Here is an 18,646-nt window from a genome sequence, read left to right as displayed (position 1 = left end):
GCCAATTGGCAGACTTTTTTCGGTCATGCTTCTTCGACAAAAGTCAGGAGACTGCAGTATACAGGGGCCAAATGTCGCCCAATGTTTGAATGTGTGTGTGCTAGGCTTAAGGCTGGCTATGGACCTGCTGAATTGGCTCGAGATTGATCCGTGGGTCACCCTGCAAGCACCAGCCAGCTTGACAAAACTGTTTAAGAATCACATGAGTTGGGTGGAAAATTATCAGCCAATCGATGACTGTATCCTATTAGAGGCAGTCACTGTAATGCTGCCTGAAAACAATAGCCAGCAGGGGAGGGAATCAATTGATTATGTATGGTTAGCTTTACCAATCTGTTTTTCTAAGCTCCTTTTCATATTTTGATGTTTTATTAACTAAGGAGATGTGTAGATTAGCAGCTAAAAGCAGGTTAGGTTACCTAATACAATGAGCCTATCTAATTGTTTAATAACTGTTGAGATAAGATATCAGCCACACAGGGAGTATATTATTTTCAATGTATTGGCCAATTTATAGACTTGCATTGCGGCAAGGAGCAACCACTGTGTAGCATTGCAAAGCAGGTAGCAAAACCTATTTATGCACTGAGCAATTGGGGCTGTCCCTATGTACATATACTGTATATTTACACACTTTGCTAGGTTTTTTTAAAGATTAAAGCCCATCTTTGGACATATTATAACCCCCCCCCCCCCCCGTCCCCCCCGTCCCTTTCTCCAACACCTTCCTGCACAATATTTATACTTTGAAACCTTATGAAACTCCTTATACTCAAATAAGTCCGTCGTCCGTGTTCCTCACCAGCGTTGTTTCTTTGCATGGGGATTGTGCTTCAGCCAATGTCCATGCCATCAGGTCCCCTCTTTGTAGAGCTGCACGATTAATCGTTAACAAAATCACGATCTCGATTCAACCCCCCTCACAATCTTAATCTGGCATTTCCATGATTCAAGTAACAAGCGCAGAGCCGTTCTCTGCTCAGACCTGTAAAAAAACAAAAACAAGCGGCCAGTGTTCTGTAAACACAGCCAAATCATTGAAGTCTTTAACCACGTCACTTCCAGTGACTCTGCAGCATCAGTAATTGGAGATTTGGTAGAGTTTACTATTTTAACACAACACCAGCAGCATATACACTACGGTACACGATATAATGAGCCCGCTAGTAACCAACAACATGGCTGCCTGCAACTTTTTCCTCCTGATTAGCTGATTAGCAGCCAAGTCGTCATGTACCGTAGTAGACAACTTGTCGAAATCTCCATTTACTGATACTGGATAGTAACCGGAAGTGAGCTCGTTAAAGATTTCAACTAGTTGGCTATATTGAGAGAACACTGACAAAGTTTATCACAACATTGCCCAATGCTGAGGGATAAAAAGAAATATTGTATCATTTTGTTCTTTTAGATCAAAGGGATGAACTTTAGTTTGCAAATAAGGGCAGTTTAAGCACCATGCCTTTTTCTGTTGCCTAAGTTAAAATCAGTATTTTTTGATAGAAAATTACTTGGAACCCCCAAACATTTTATTTATAGACCCCTGCTCAAATACAGTGTGACAAAATATTGCAATGATCGCCATTTTATTCTCTAGGGTCTCTGCTAAAATTATATCATATAATGTGTGTGTATATGTGTGTGTGTGTGTGTGTGTGTGTGTGTATGTATGTATGTATGTGTATATATATATATATATATATATACATTTTATTTTAGCAGAGACACTAGAGAATAAAATGGCAATCATTGCAATATTTTGTCACACTGTATTTGAGCAGTGGTCTTTCAAACGCAATTTTTTTTGTATAATTTAAAAGATGATGTTACGCCGAGAATCGTGATCTTTATTCTAAGCAAAAAAAATCATAATTCCCATTTTATTCAGAATCGTGCAGCTCTACCTCTTTGTAATATCAGCATGCTGGGCACTTGTCTGGAGTGCCCCTCTTCTGCAGGAAAGAAAATAGAAAAACTGGGGCTGCAGTGTCACTTGACTATGAATTTAGGTAGGAAAGGGGCTACCCAGAAATCAACTTTATCACACATTAAAGGGGTTGTAAAGGTTTGTTTTTTATTTTCTAAATAGGTTCCTTTAAGCTAGTGCATTGTTGGTTCACTTATCTTTTCCTTCGATTTCCCTAATGCACTAGCTTAAAGGAACCTATTTATAAAATAAAAAACGAAGATTTACAACCCCTTTTAAGATTTCCATCAACCTATCTCACTTAAGCCCCATACACATGATGGGACTTGTACAAACTTTCCCGTGGACTTTTGTACAAAGGGCGTTGGCCGTAAGTTTGTATTGCATGCACACGATCTGACTTTTTCTGCAACAAACCCGAACATAGGGACGTTTGAACGTACTTACGACACTTCAAAAGAGGACGTTCAATTACTCCAGCGCCACCTTTGGTCAACTTCTGTATTGTTGTCTGATCTTTTGCATTGGTTCTGAGCATGCGTGTTTGTACACACAATCGTACTTTGCTCCATCGGACTTATGTTGTCAAAAAGTTTGTCCGTTCACACAGCCAACAAAAGTCAGATGAAAACCGAAAAAGTTTGTCCGATGGAGCGTACACACGGTCGGATGTTGCCCCAAAACCACTAATTTGCATGTTTTCAAAAAGTCAGATCGTGTGTACAGGCCTTTACATGTATACAATTTAATAGACTGTACATGGAATTTAAGAGCTTCTGTCAATCCCTGACGGTATATATTTTTACATTTACTAACATGTTACGTTGTCCTTTTTATCTCTCTATTATTCTACACCTGATGAATTGTGTTTTCTACACAGGCAGAAAGGTGCAGGTTAATAGAAGCACTACTTCTTGCTTATAAACTGATGCAAAGCATAAAAAGAGTCACAAGGCTGTAGTCAGCTGTTTGCATGGCTGTAGATGTGGATGTGCAGGAGGAAAAGAAGTGCAATTGAATTTAGTTGGGAAAATTAGGTCAGGCAATGTTCTTTGGTTAAGAACTGCTAGTTTTGTTTTCTGCTTTATTTATTCATGGTGGATTTTTGTATTTTTTTGGTATTTTTTTTTTTTTATTTTTTTATCAAAGACCTGTTTAGTTTTTTTGTGATCTAAGCCCTATAATTTCCAAAGATGCCCAAAGTTCACAACAAAAACTCTAAAGTCAGGTTCAAGCTCAGTATGCACCCAAGGATGAGTGGCCAAAATGCAGACTTCTTGCATTATGGGCATCCGCCCCTGGGCACATACTGCCCTAAATGTTTTTACTGCTAGGTGCACTGTCCAATCCGGTTCTCCTGCAGCAGCTGTCAGTCTATTGCAGAGTTGAATGGGCTGTTGGCAGCAGGGCTGGGTGGGGCACCTATACCCATCACTTGCAGATGAACACCAGAGCCCCATGCACAGGGGCTAAACGTTAAGTGTGCATGAGACGTTACAAGTAGTTTAATCAATGAAATACGTTTTCCCAATGGAGGAGTATGATGAAGGGGGTGTGTCCACATTGGAGTATCTGTACTGTCTGCTTGCATGGGGCCTTATAGTGCTTGTACAGCAGAGTTTACACTGAGGGAGGGAGAAACAGCACAAAAAGTCAGCCAGTTCTGCTGAAGTAAAAAGTGAATGCTGATAGGAGGAGAGAGCAGAAAGACTGAGAGATGAGCTGCTGCTTTTTTTTACTGCCCGCACTCACAGGGTGAGGTGATTATTCTTTTACAGGATTTATATAGCGCCAACAGTTTGCACAGTGCTTTAGGTTAGGGCAAACAATACAGTTCAGTACAGGAGGAATTAGAGCTAACAATCTAAAAGGAAGGGTCAAGTTATACAAAAGGTAATAACTGGGGAATAAGCTGATGAAGAAAATAAAAGAACAGTTGTTCAGTGGAGGCAGAATAGGCTTGTCTGAAGAGAAACGTTTTCAGGTGATGAGGAAGCCTGGGCACAATTGGTTCTGAACTGAAACAAAGAAAAATCAGGTCTCTTGCCCTGCCAGAATGGGCAGATATACAAATCTTTTGGCAGGTAAAACCGCTCCCTTATACAGTGCCTTAAAAAGTATTCATACCCCTTGAAATTTTCCGCATTTTGTCCTGTTACAACCAAAAATGTAAATGTATTTTATTGGGATTTAATGTGATAGACTAACACAAAGCAGCACATTATTGTGAAGTGGAAGGAAAATGATAAATTGTTTTCAACATTTTTTACAAATAAATGTAGCACTGACCCCCGAAGGAGCGGCTGAGATTAATGGCCTTACCGTTAACTTCTTCACCTCGATTTGCGTCTAGGGGTTTCCCGAGGTACTGTACTGTAGAGATTGACGACAGATCCACTTGAAGGGATTTTTATTTGCAAAAAAGTAGTTCACAAACAGTCTCTCAGTATAGGATCAGAGGGTTTAGGTGGAAAGTCCAGGTACTCTTAGTATCAAAGTCAGTATAAAAAAAGAACTCTCTCACTTTTGAATAAATCCATGGAATAGCCATTCACAGCTGGATCCTCACCCTAGTTGGATAGTCCTTCTCTTACCAGGCCTAGCAGCCAACAGGGTGCTTGAGTCAGGAACAAGTCTCTGCCACAGACTTTGTTATAGAACACGAACAAGGAAACTTTGAACACTTCTAGAACACTCATGTGGTACCAGTATCTTGCAGCCGGTCTGGCGATACCGCACGTGAATGGATTCACTTAGGTCCTTCAGCTTTACCAGGCTCTTGTTGAGAAGCCAACCCTTGTGTGGCCTTCTCCCGAAGAGTCCTCCCCTGGATAACTTTGAAGTTGCTGGGCCTCTCCACAACCTGAGACGCCACCGGACCACCTCCGAATCCTATGTTTAGTTTCCTCGCCTCGGGCCAGCCAGCCCCAAGATGTAAAGTCAGGTGGATCCGCACCCCAGGCCATGGAAGTCCTGGGGGCTGGCCAGGAGGACCAGTACCATGCAGTCAGAACATACTTCTGGACCGGAACCCCGAAACACGTGACGTCCGCACCTTAAGTACCCCCTCCCAGAAGGCACAGCAAGAGTGACACTCCCACTGGACTGGTTCTGAGAGAATGTAACCTTGAAGCACCCAACCAGACTGTGTTTCCATACCTGCCAAAACTGACAGCGCCCCCATTGGCCAGGCAGAACACCCTGTAGTCTAGTCAGACTGATGCTGAGGTCAAAATTTGGAGTAATTAAACCCAAACTAAACTGCGGTTCAGAGGTAACATTAAATTTCATAAAACTATTCAGGAGCCGGCGCTACATAAAAAATATGTGAAAAGTGTGGCATGCATTTGTATTCAGCCCCCCTGAGTCAATACTTTGTAGAACCACCTTTCACTGCAATTACAGCTGCAAGTCTTTTTGGGGATGTCTTTACCAGCTTTGCAGATCTAGAGTGAAATTTTTGCCCATTCTTCTTTGCAAGATATTTCAAGCTCTGTCTCAGACCTCAGATTGGATGGAGAGCGTCTGTGAACAGCACTTTTCAATTCTTGCCACAGATCCTCAATTGGATTTTAGGTCTGGACTTTGACTGGGCCATTCTAACACTTAAATATGCTTTGATCTACACCATTCCATTGTAGTTCTGGTTGTATGTTTAGGGTCGTTATCCTGCTGGAAGGTGAACCTTTGCCCGAGTCTCAAGTCTTTTTCAGACGCTAACGGGTTTTCTTCTAAGATTGCCCTATATTTGGCTCCATCCATCTTCCCATCTGCTCTGACCAGCTTCCCTGTCCCTGCTAAAGAAAAACATCCCCACAGCTTGATGCTGTCACCACCATGTTTCACGGTAGGGATGGTGTGTTCTGGGTGATGTGCAATGTTTGTTTTCCATCACACATATTATTTTGCTTTTAGGCCAAGTTAAATTTTGGTCTTCTCTGACCAGAGCACCTTCTTCCACAAGTTTTCTGTGTCCCCACATGGCTTTTCACAAACTGTAAATGGGACTTCTTATGACTTTCTTTCAACAATGGTTTTCTTCTTGCCACTTTTCCATAAAGGACAGTTTTGTGGAGTGCAAAACTTAAGCCCCATACACACACCATGTAGTGCAAGGGCCTGCATGATTGCATACACAATTAAACTCCTAATGTTTGACCTCATATTATATGGTTTTGGTAAATCTGAAGGAAAAACTCAGCAGAAAAACTGATAGTGTGTATGGAGCTTAATAGTTGTCCTGTGGACAGATTCTCCCACCTGAGCTGTGGATCTCTGCAGCTCCTCCAGAGTTACCATGGGCTTTTTGGCTGCTTCTCTGATTAATGCTCCCCTTGCCCGGCCTGTCAGTTTAGGTGGATGGACATGACTTGATAGGTTTGCAGTTGTGCCATACACTTTCCATTTTTGGATGATTCACTCAACAGTGCTCTGTGAGATGTTCAAAGCTTTGGATATTTTTTTATAACGTAACCCTGCTTTAAACTTCTCCACAAATTTATCCTTGACCTTGCTGGTGCGTTCCTTGGCCTTTATGATGCTGTTTGTTCACTAAGGCTCTCAAACAAACCTCTGAGGGCTTTACAGAACAGCTGTATTTATACTGAGATTAAATTACACACAGACTTCTGAAAGCAATTGGTTCCACTGGATTTTAGTTAGGGGTATCAGAGTAAAGGGGGCTGAATACAAATGCACTTCTCACTTTTCACATATTTGTAAACACATGGGTTGATGTCACATGGGTTGGTGTCACATGGTGACCCCGCCCCCTTACGATGTCACAGTCCCGGAGGATGCTGGGACTGTCGCCATGTGACATCAACCCATGTGACCAACCCATGTGACATCAACCCATGTGACACCGCCCCTTGTCCCTATATAAGTGGCAGCGCAGCGCGTCCCTGGCATTGCGGCCGGAGAGAACATCGAGTCAACATCTCCAGGAGAAGAAGAAGAAGAAGAAGAAGAACGGAAGGCGGCGGCGGCGGCGGCGACATAAGACCGGGCCACCACCTGTAAAAGAGCTATAAGAAGGTGCGGTGGCCCGGCAGAAGAACCAAAGAGGGGGACAAGACCCCCGAAGTCGGGAGAAGAGGCCGCGGCGACGAAGAAGAATGCCGGGCTCCTCCGCTAGTAAAAGAGCTACAAGAAGATAGCGGAGGAGTCCGGCGAGAAGACCCCCGAAGGCGGAAGACCCCCGGAGCTGTGCAATAAATTATTTTATCTTGTGTGTTGTGTTTTTTTTTTGTACTTTATTTTACAGGTGAATGGGTAGGGGTACATTGTACCCCATACTCATTCACATAGGGTGGGGGGCCGGTATCCGGGGGCCCCCTTATTAAAGGGAACTCCCGGATTCCGATAAACCCCCCGCCCGCAGACCCCGACAACCAACGGCCAGGGTTGTCGGGAAGAGGCCCTTGTCCTCATCAACATGGGGACAAGGTGCTTTGGGGTGGGGGGGCCACGCGGCCCCCCCTTCCCCAAGGCACCCCCATGTTGAGGGCACGCGGCCTGGTACGGCTCAGGAGGGGGGGTCGCTCGCTCGCCCCTCCTTTCCTGGCCGGCCGGGTAGCGTGCTCGGACAAGGGTCTGTTGTGGACTTGGGGGGGACCCCACGCCAATTTTTTTTCGGCGTTGGGGTTCCCCTTTAAGTCCATACCAGGCGGCGGGGCCAGCGGCGTCTCCTTCGCGGGCCCCGCCTACCTGGACGCGCTCGAAATGAGCGGACTTTCCTCCGCGTGTGTGGGCGAGTCCGTTCATTTCAAAAGTAGGGCGGATAGTACGGCGGACTTAGTACGCCGTATTAGTCCGCTGAAAAAGTGCCGTGTGTGGGCAAGTAGCCCATTCGGAAAGCCCGACGGACAGTCTGGCGGGAAGTCCGCCAGACTAAGTACGTCGGACAGACGGCTATGTGTGTACGCGGCTTTTGTGTTGGTCTATCACATAAAATTCCAATAAATACATTTACTTTTTTGGTTTAACATGACAAAATGTGGAAAATTTTCAAGCGGTATGAATACTTTTTCAAGGCACTGGAAATATTGGATCTCTGTATCTAGGTGTTTGGCATTTAGCTTTAAAACCTAACTCTGGGCATTTATAAAATTACCCCTTGCAACTGCAGCTGCACTGAAAAGACTAACGCCAAATGCCTGCTTTACAGGCATTTGACATTTATTTTTCTGTTCTTTAACGCCCCATCCATGTTAGCCTATGGGGTGAACTACTAAATTGATCTACTAAAATAGAGAGCGCAAAATCTGGTGCAGCTGTGCATGGTAACCAATCGGCTTCTAACTTCAGCTTGTTAAATTAAGCTTTGACAAAAAACCTGGAGGCTGATTGGTTGCTATGCAGAGCTGCCTAAGATTTTGCACTTTACAGTTTTAGTAAATCAAGTCCTATGTGTCCATTCACACTATAGGCATTTACTGGAGTTTAGAGGCAGAATAAAAAAAATAACTTAATTTGTGCGCTTGAGAGGAGCTTTTTGGCCGAAAAAACCCATCAGAATGCTCCTAAATGTGCCTAAGCTCTAGGCATGTTTAGTGCTTGAGCATTTATTCATTTCAGTGGTCAGAATAATTGAATTTTCTGGCCAATTAAAATCCTCCTTGTAAGGAGAAAAAACACTTACAAAAGCCCCAGTGTACATGAGGCCTAATGGCTTGTTTTTTCTAGAGGAGAGGAGAAACCGTTTTACTTACTTGATCCTCTGCTCCCCTGGCAGATGGTGCTCCCCCCCACGCTCTGGAAATATAAATTTCTTAGTAGAAATTGTTTTGTTTTGTTTTGGGACTCTGTCTCTGATGACCCAAGATTCGAGGGAGGAAGAGAGTGGCACAATGTCCATTGTTTCATAATTTTTTTCACAAGTCCTTCCCTTAAGTTGCCAGGGAGAATATTATTAGGAAATGGCCATTTCATCACATGTTGTTTATTCTTTTCTCCATTATTGGATGTTTATGAATCTGTGTAGCTGTAATGGTATGTGGTTGAATTCCTCTGATTTGGGAAAATGGTGTGTTTTGTAGCAAACATTTTAGATATACAATTGTCACACTTCCTTTGATACCGCCATCATTCCAGATATTTTAGATGTAGCGAGGTCCCAGACCTCTAGAGGCCTAATGGTGACCTCCAGGGTCAGGGAGAGCTGACATCTTTTTGTGTAGAGTGGGTTACAAGACATGGTGGGTGTAATGCAAGTTGAAGTGATGGATGACAGACACTTTTTGAATGCAAAGAGATTTATTGTCTCTTGAATAGGAACTGTGGGAGCGAGGGTTAGGGACAAGACCCCCTTCAGTAGATGCAATGACAATTGGCAGACTCCAAGACTTTAATAGGTAGACAGCTATACAGTGGAAGGCCTCCAGCCGGACAACACTTCTATATAGGTAGGACCACTGTCTCCTATGGCAACAAATCTTGTAACGGTCACTAACGGTAATTGTACTTAACTATTAGTAACACAGAATAGTTATCCTTGCACGTTACAGCCTCTTGCTGTAGGTCTTCACTCACTGAGCTCCCAGTCTCTCATTAGACTCTTAGACCCAATCTCCGCTGGATCCCCTGAGCTCTTCCACTTCCATTACTCAGTATCTTCCTCAAGCATCACCCCCGCCTCCCTGCTGGGTCCCTGGCTTGGCACTTAGATACTCAAGCGTCACATCTGCTTTTCCACTGGGTCCCTGGCTTGGCACTTGCTGAAGTTTTCCCACTTCTTCACCATCCCCGGTTGGAGAGAAGACTGCTCTGGTACTGGCTCTAGCTTACTCACAGTGGTCTCGGGTAACAAGGTGGATGGTCCCTTAGTGGCGACAGCTTCCCCCCTACGTCTGACCACAATTGGTCCCCCAATCCTGCAGTCCAAACCCTAAGCTTCTGCTGCTTCTGGATAGGTTTCAGACAGCCTAGCAGCCAGATGTCCCCGGGATAGGCCTCAGGTTTCCGCATAGCAGCCCAGGGCAGCATAACACACATCCACCCAGACAGCCGTCCAGGTGGCACAGAACCCTGATCACCTGACTCTACCCAAATAAATAGACTCTCCCAGCAGGCCAAGGGACTAAAGAAACCCCCGCTAATTGGCTGAAACACCCCATCCATTCATAACCTGACCTTGCTAAGCCCTTGTCTATCTAATGTCACCAGCATAACTCCACCTAGTGACAGATCAGAGAAGATGCCCCAAGTCCAGAACTAGAGAGGAATCGGTGGATCTACTAACAATTAACCAGGGCAACTACTGCCTGGCAAACTAAATTTATTTAGTGACCCTGCCTAAACACCAGGGTGCTACATAGAGAATCCTCATTTTAAATCATTTAAAGGAGTCCTGTACTGAAAATATAGTGACTAAGTTTTACTAACCGCCTTCTGAAAAAGCTAGCTACATGGTTATCTCTGGCGGCAATGCTTTCTTAGTCACGGACCAGAATATGAATGCAGGATGTTAGGGAGAGGTCAGAGCTCTTGATCTGCATACATGTTAAAATGGCCATACACTAGTAGAATTTTGTTCAAAGTATTTTGTTTTAAGAACATTTGCTCGATTTTCTAATCCTTAATGGTGGGAAAATGGACGCTTATTTTCAATGACAGTAATGTGAAAATTCGAAGGGGCGGAATGGAATTTTTTTCTAGAATGAACAAATGTTTAATGGTGTTTTGTGGTTTATGTCCAGGAAAGTCCACTCATTCCAAAATCAAAAGGTATTTTTGCACGATTTTCACTTCAGCCTCGTATACACAATGAGAATATCGGATGAATGATCGTCCATTTTATTTGCATTTTGTTTGCATGCTAGTCTCATACCGAAAACCATCTAGGTTATTAAATTTACGAAAAATTCTCATACAACAGAATTCAACTTTGGAAGTTATGTTATGTGTTTTTTTGTTATGTATTCTTTAGTTTCTGAGCATACTTGGTCTTGGTCTTCCGATTTTGTTTTGGACGAATACTGTACGGATTGAATGAAAATTGTTCATTCTGGTATGCGAAAAATGTTTTTGTCACTTTCGGATATTTTGGCATTAACTGACATGATCGTCTCTTGAAAGCTGTGTACCAACGATCAGATTACTGTATGATTACTTGGAAAGCAGTGTTTTTTTGTCTGATTTTCTGTAGTGTACTAGGCATACAATAGGTCATTGAATGCACTGGGAATCTTTGCATGAATTTTCTACTAGTGTATGCCCAATTTACAATAGAAATATAGCCAAAGCTTTTTTTGGCTGTACTTCTGTTGTGGGTTGCAGGAATATGCTTACTTTATTTATTAACCCCAGACCTCTCCTTTAAGGGACCAGACCTTCTGCCATTTCTCAGTACCTGCGTCTGTACAGGGCTGTGTATCTTTTTCCTCTTTTGAGCTGTTGTTCAGGGTGGTGCCTAGGTCAGCTTGGCCATAGAGTTTTGACCCATATACCTTCACCAAGCTTTGCCAACTGGTCACTCACTGGCTGCAAGAAGTATGCAGGACAAGAGTCCAGACATTTAAAATTTTCTTTGCTGCATGCTTAAAGTGAAACAGCAGAGTTTATGGCGAGTTACGTACAGAGTGCAAAGTTTAGGGGTGTTCTTTGTAAAGAGTTCAGGGTGTGCAACCCAACCCCCTCCCCAATGCTTCTTCGCATCTCTCTCTCCTACCTGGCACAGCTCTAGTACCTCCCTGTGTAGGTGGTGCACCTTGCAGGGAGATCTGTCTCTCTCTTTTTCTGGAGATCTGTCCCTGCCATGAGCACTTGCAGGGATCTGTTGGATCTGTTAGATCTGGGAGCCGCTGAGCAAAGCAGCAGTGAAGGCTTCTGTTTTTTACAAGTGACAGCTGGGAGCGGAAGGTGAGAGCCAAAGGTGGCAGAATGGAGTTCCGCCACGTTGCGGCTGAAAAACTGGATGCGAGGGACACACAACAAAGTCCGCCGGGTCGGATATTGCCCACAGGCCTTGTGTTTGACATATGTGCACTAGTAGAATCCTGTTCCAAAATGTTCATTTTAGGAATGTTCCTTCAATTTTCTAATTGTTATTGGGGTCGAATTGACATTTGTTTTCAGCCACAGTGACAAGAAAAATTGAAAAAGCCATTCACCACTCACCTGCCACATTTGGCATGCCATTTTTTTGGGGTGGGGGGAGCGGATAGCCTCTTTTTAGAAGGATCCAGCTCCCACTTCCTCCTGGGGCACCGCAGCGCCAGAAGGAAGTTCACCCCCCCATCGGCAATCATCTGGAACACGTCACAGGTCCCAGATGATTGCCCGGCTAGTCACAGTGTGCAGCGTTGCTCACGCAGTGCGTGCCTGACTGGCGCCCACAGTGACAATGCCAGCTCCGTGGAGAGGAGCGGGCCTTTGTTTGCCCGCATCGATGGACTGCGGGACAGGTGAGTGTCCGATTTAATAAAAGTCAGCAACTACACTTTTTGTAGCTGCTATCTTTTATATGGGTGGAACGCCACTTTAAAAGCAAATAAAAAATGTGATGTACGTTTGAATTATGTTCCTCAAGGCATCGAATGTACTTTATGAATTTCCATTAGTTTTAAAATCTACTGCTTTTAATGTAAAATAAAGGTCCAGGAAGTCTGCGCTTTTTAAGATTGGAGTTATTTGAGTGGTTGAGCTCTCTATTCATGTTTATATTTTTGAGGATTAGGGGTTAAAACTGCTTGCGTTTCTCAATCACAGACTGGAGATCAGCCCTACAGCTAGGAAAATAGCCTCTCATGATTGGATGTTTTATTTATGAGACTCAACTAATAAAATCAGCTTCACGTAGCCACATCATATCCCCCCACAATGTATCCGAAGCAGAGCGTTCTCAATTTTTAATGAGCTGGCCTGTTGCTAACTGAAGACCATAGATTTTATAATATGTGCTCCCGCAGCCACTGAACTGACAATGCAATGCTAACTAGGCTGGAGGATTTTAGTAAGTCATTCATTAATTGCATTTACATTGTCCTGATATTCCTGAAGAACAAACCATTTTTCAGCCCTCATGACTGAACTCTTTTCATCTACTGGCTAAGTTTATAGGTAGAATTTAGTATAGCGATTAAAATTGATTTGATCGGCCTGTAAAGATTAGGGTACAGTCCAGCCAAACCATTATATTTCAGTTAAGTTCAGCATGGACTGGCCAAATTTCAGTCCATGTATGGGCAGGGAAGTTTCAGAAGTTGATTCAGTGAACGGCTTCTGTATAGCCACCTCGTCGGATTTTCCCGACTCCATCAGCTGATCAGTGTATTCTCACTGTCGGAATAGAATAGCTCAGTGGGGAGGATCCCCCCATCCACATCAAATCAGTAATCAAGTATAATTAAGTCAGTTTTTTAATTCACCCTCTAGGTTGAATGAAAAAAAAAAGAAAATTCTATGAGCTGCCCTGTCAACCTATGGGTTCTGAACATGCTCCAGTAATGAGAGCTGCCACAATTCACAGCTTTACACAAGCCAACCTTGGAGTCTCACTCCCTATCTTAAATAGAGTGTATTTTTTTGTATTTTCCATCATTTAAAATAATCCAGAACTCTAAGCCCTTGTACACACGGTCGGAGATTCCGACAACCAAATCCGTCAGATTTTATCTGTCGGATTTTGTCCGAAACTGTTGTATACACACGGTCGGACAAAGTTGTCGGAAAATCCGACTTGATGATGTTATTTCGTTACGACGGGACTATGTTCACGCTAGTAGCCAATAGCTTTGGTCTAGGAATTTGATCTGAGCATGCGTGGCACTTTGTCCGATCGGAATTCTCTACACATGATCGGAGTATGTCCGATCGGCGCATTTTGTTGGAAAATATTTCCGGCAAGTTGGAAAAGTTGGTCCGACGTATATTCCGATGGAAACAGTCCGATGCAGACCACACACAGTCGGAATATCCGACAAAATGCTCCGATCGGACACATTCCGACGGAATCTCCGACCGTGTATACAAGGGCTAACAGAGGGAATATTATTGTGGTAACAGGGGTGTGCAGATGAACACACCATTGGCAGCGACCTTCCGAGTTGCTACCAGAAGTCGCTATGGAGTTGATGTATGAAGTATACCATAGGAAAAAATATTATTATATTATATTTACACATGCTTTCAGCTGTCTTTCTAGCATTTCTTAGTTGAAAATGGGGCAAAGGGGATTCTGGTTGTGGGTAACAAAAACATTTAGTTTAGTAAACTAATAATATAACGCCCCACAAATGTTTCATTTTCTGATCTGCAATAAAAATGATAGCTTTAATCTTCTGGATATTCATCTTCCCTCCAGTCTTGTTTTTTTTTTTTTTTTAGCACTAAACTTTTTTTCTGTTCACACTATAAAACTATAAAACTTTGCCAGTAGAAGGATTTTGTACAATGAAATAACTGCACAATACACAGAATAGTTTATAGTTACAACCCTCTCTCCTTTGTTGGATTCCAGCCTGTCCAGTCTATACCCTGTAGTCCTACCAACAGGTGAAGTTTTCTTTAAGGCCTCCTCCCCCCTCCTCTTCTCCAAATAGCACTTTTTTTGGTGGGGGGAGTAGGTACCTGGTTTTGACAGATACCGGTACTCACTCCCACTTCTGCTCAGATTGCCTAGGCCCAACTAATAAGATCAGCTTCATGTTGCCACATCACATCTGAGCCTAGATGATCCAAGGGAAAGTTCTACTATCTCGCTCACTCCCCGTAGTCATCTAGGACACGTCATAGGTCCCAGAAGTCTGCAGGACCGTTCACGATGCGCAGTGCGGCTCGTGCATGCACAGTGGGCACCCGGCTGTGAAGCTGAAAGCTGTCACAGTTAGGTGCCCACAGTTGAGATGCTGGCACCAGGGAGAAAAGACTGAGGGAAGGATGGCTCGGGTGAGCACAGCGTTGGATCCTGGGACAGGTGGATGTGGGTTTATTAAAAGTCAGCAGCTAGAGTTTACAGTTTTAAGGGTACTTCTGTGTTAAAAAGATTAGGAAAATCTGGATTAAAGCAGCATTTCTCAACCTTTTTTTTCAGTCAAGGCACCCTTTAAAAATATGGTCAATCTCAAGGAACTTTTCAAAATGATGGACAGTACTTTTGCATAATGCAGCAACATCAATAAATGTAATTCACCCGCTGTTAGAGGTGATTTATTCTTCCAAAGCAAATTCACTTTTGCAAACTAGTACTGACTAGTATTTCATTGTTTCTCTTCTCCCCCAGTTTTTCTCCATCACTTAGCTAATGAGACCCCAAAGCTGATGGATAGAGGCAAGGGAGGGTCAAACAAGGGTGATATGCAGGCGACTGACATCCTCCTTATCATCTGATGTTGTTGGTGATTAGAAGGTTGGCAGCTAGAAGGTTGTAATGGTGTACAATGAAAACCTATGGCTTTGTGTAACTAAAAGGCAGGTTTCATCCACCCGTCAGCTTGTATACAATTTTGGGGCAAATTTTAGGCATTTTGCCAAGATAGACCTGAAGAAACCTCAAGGCACCCTGGTCAAAAAAGGCTGGATTAGACTATGAAAGGGTTAGAATTTCTATCTGTGTCCCCACTGGCACACCCTCTCCGTTGATCCTGGTTACCATTGTCCCTGGTACAAAAAGTGATGGGAAATCCAAAATGTTTGGGTTGTCACAGGAGGAGAGGAAAAATCTAACAGGGAAGCCTGTGTGTGGTGACAACTCTCTTCTCTTGCGTTCCCCCGGGTCTCTGGGATAAAAAAAAAAACGAAGGGAAATCCCGCCAGGACACAGACGGCAAAAAAAAACACTGACAGGGGCCTCGACCATTGCCATACACATACATTTTTTGGGCAGATGTCTCCTTTGTGATTACATGGCATCATTTATGAGAGCTTTCAGTCTCTCTTAGGAGCCCGATGAGTGGTCAGATTAGATTGTCCTTCAATCACTCCCATGGGGTAGGTGTAACCTCCTTTTAGCTGTTACATCTGACCCTCCCCCCACTAGGGTGGCTGTCCTGTGCCATTCAAAGAAACCTGTCAGGAGCATTATGGGGGAAGAAATTGCTCTTTCTGGTTAAATCCACTTTCTACTGATCTGTGGATGAAAATTCCGTGCCACCGAATAACTTCTTTACTTTGAGTAGACGTTGTTAGGCTGGCCATACACTTCTATATGGTTTTCTTTTACCCTGCAGGCTGAATGAAAGAAATCTAACTGAATCTTCCCTGCTGGCTATTGTATTCTGACAGCCAGTTCCAACTGATTGTATGCAGCTGTTATTCAGTTAGCAATTTTCCACTTGGCTCCTTTGCCAACAGTCATTCAGTCTAGTTCCCCATTGAAAACGTCACGTATGACGAAACGCGTATGGGAGGGCACGCTGTGACATCACCACGTGTTACGAGAGGAGGACGGGCTCTCGTTTTTTCCGGCCGGCTTGATTTTACATGTGAAAAACGTTAGTTTTTATGTAAGTGTATTTCTATTAATTAAAAAAGCATTGAAGTTTTTTACACTATGGGAGGCTTCTTTTCTTTTTATATTACGAACGTGTACCTGGGTTACTTATGAGAGTGTGGAGCGGCTACAGTGTATGGATCGTTCGTTCCTGAGGGATTATGGATAAAGTGTTCGGTGGAAGCGAGGAGCTGCCGGTGACTTGGTACTTTAAACGCTTCTTGTGCTTTTACCATCTGGTAAGCGCACTGTTTTGTCGGTGGTGGGACACTATAGCGATAAGGAAGTGTGGAATCACTGTGGTGCGATCGTTTTCCTTTCTTGGATAACATAAAGTTTTCATGGACTTTTCTTCATAAATTTTTTTTTATATATTTTTTGATTTATATATTATTTGGCGCAGCTCTTTTGTTCTTTTTTCATTCAGTCTACTGTTGTGCTGTCATGAGTCGTCCCAATATTGAGCCGTGTATGGCAGTCTCTTTATTTTAAAGTGATTTGTAGAGGCTCGTTTTAAAAAAATATATATATTTTTTTTATCTTAATGCATAGACTGTTTTAAGATAAAAAAAAACGTCTGCCTTTACAACTCCATACAATGATAGATTTTGGAAGAAACATTCATGTAAACATTTGAACTAGCATATGTATGAAGATTCTCAGTACATTTGATGACTTGAATGTTGCTCAAAGTACTTTTCTTTGCTTTTACCATTTGATTTTGGAATGAATAAACTTTGCTAAATAAAAACCACAAACACTTTTCAATCCTGCCCCTTCAAATTTTCTCCTCATTGCGTTCGAAAATGAACATCGATTTAACCCCACTACTAGTAAATTGAACACGTGTTCTTAAAACAAATAATTATATTTTTTTGTAAATTTCTGTATATTCTGTTTTATAACATACAGACAACACAGTCCACAGATTGTGGAAATCAACCACCGGCTACAGTACAATTGTCCCTGTGTGTAAAACAAAAGGAGAACAAAACAAAAACTATAACCCCCTCCCCAGAACAACAGAGTTTTGCCTAGACAGATGCATGCATTGCTTGAACCTAGACATATATTGACACACTGATGTCGTTTTAAGACTCCCTACGCAGCTCTGACGGATAATGCCAGCACTGCGGTCCCCCTACTTCCCCCCCCCCCCCACATCCGGAGAAATGAAGATCTACATAGGAGAGAACCATTGCCCACTCTAGTGATTAGTACCTCAAATGTTAGTTAATCTGCAATAGTCACTACCCCCCTTTACATTCATCGCCCTCTTGCATTTGATATCCAGGATGAGTAGCTATTGCTTTCCTCAAATCAATCTGATGCCGTGTCTGTGGAAGCCAACCAACCCCTCCAGACCTTGGCGAATTCCCCTCTCTTCAGATATGTAGCTTTATAAAAGGGAACAGCCTTATTGGCCAATGCCTTTCAGGACTCCAGGGTTGGTGTCTAAGAGCACTTCCACGATAGGATGAGTCTTTTTTTGTATAGTTCAATAGGGTAAGAGTCCGTATTGCCCTGGTGGTGGCCAAAGGTTCCACCAGATGCAAGAGACACACCTCGACAGACCTGGGGATCGAGAAAGAAGTGACCGACCTGATACAGCTTGCAACAGCTTGCCAGTAGGGTTTAAAGCGGAGGTCCACCCTAAAGTGGACCTTCCGCTCATCGGAACCCTCCCCCCCTCCGGCGCCACAATTGGCACCTTTCAGGGGGGAGGGGGGTGCAGGTACCTGTACAGTACAGGTATCTGCACCCACTTCCGGGATAGCTCTCTGTGGAAAGGGGCGTAGATTACGCCCCTTTCCGAAAGTCCCCCGCTGCCTGCTGGGAAACACACAGATCCCAGAGGCAGCGGGTCCATCTTTATTGCGCAGCGCGACTCGCGCATGCGCAGTAAGGAACCAGGAAATGAAGCCGAAAGGCTCCACTTCCTGATTCCCATGCCCAAGATGGCGGCGGCAGCACCCGAGAGACGATCGAGAGATCGGCTTCGGGTGCCGACATCGCGGGCGCGCTGGACAGGTAAGTGTCACTATTTTAAAAGTCAGCAGCTGCAGTATTTGTAGCTGCTGGCTTTTAAAAAAAAAAAAAAAACGCGGAGTCCCGGCGGACTCCCGCTTTAACCTGAGGACAATCCCAAAATATGTGCATGAAGTTTGCTAGGGGTGCGGAGCACCTCCAGCATAGAGATTGTTGCTGTCCAAACACCCTTGCTAGTCTAGCTGGGTGAGATAAATTCTATGCAGGAACTTATAGTAGATCAGTCTATCAATACCTAG

At 43.6% G+C, this 18,646-nt stretch overlaps 1 protein-coding gene across 1 annotated transcript in view; it reads left to right on the top strand.

Moving 5' to 3' along the window:
• TPD52 (tumor protein D52) overlaps positions 1 to 18,646 on the top strand; it is a 305,089-nt gene that overhangs the window by 71,327 nt on the left and 215,116 nt on the right. The window lies entirely within an intron of this gene.

Source organism: Lithobates pipiens, unplaced genomic scaffold, assembly GCF_037356315.1.
Source record: "Lithobates pipiens isolate NorthernLeopardFrog02 unplaced genomic scaffold, aLitPip1_a1.2 Scaffold_19, whole genome shotgun sequence".
Classification (NCBI taxonomy): domain Eukaryota; kingdom Metazoa; phylum Chordata; class Amphibia; order Anura; family Ranidae; genus Lithobates; species Lithobates pipiens.
Note: the sequence above shows the minus strand (reverse complement) of the source record. Positions and strands in the feature narration are given on the sequence as shown.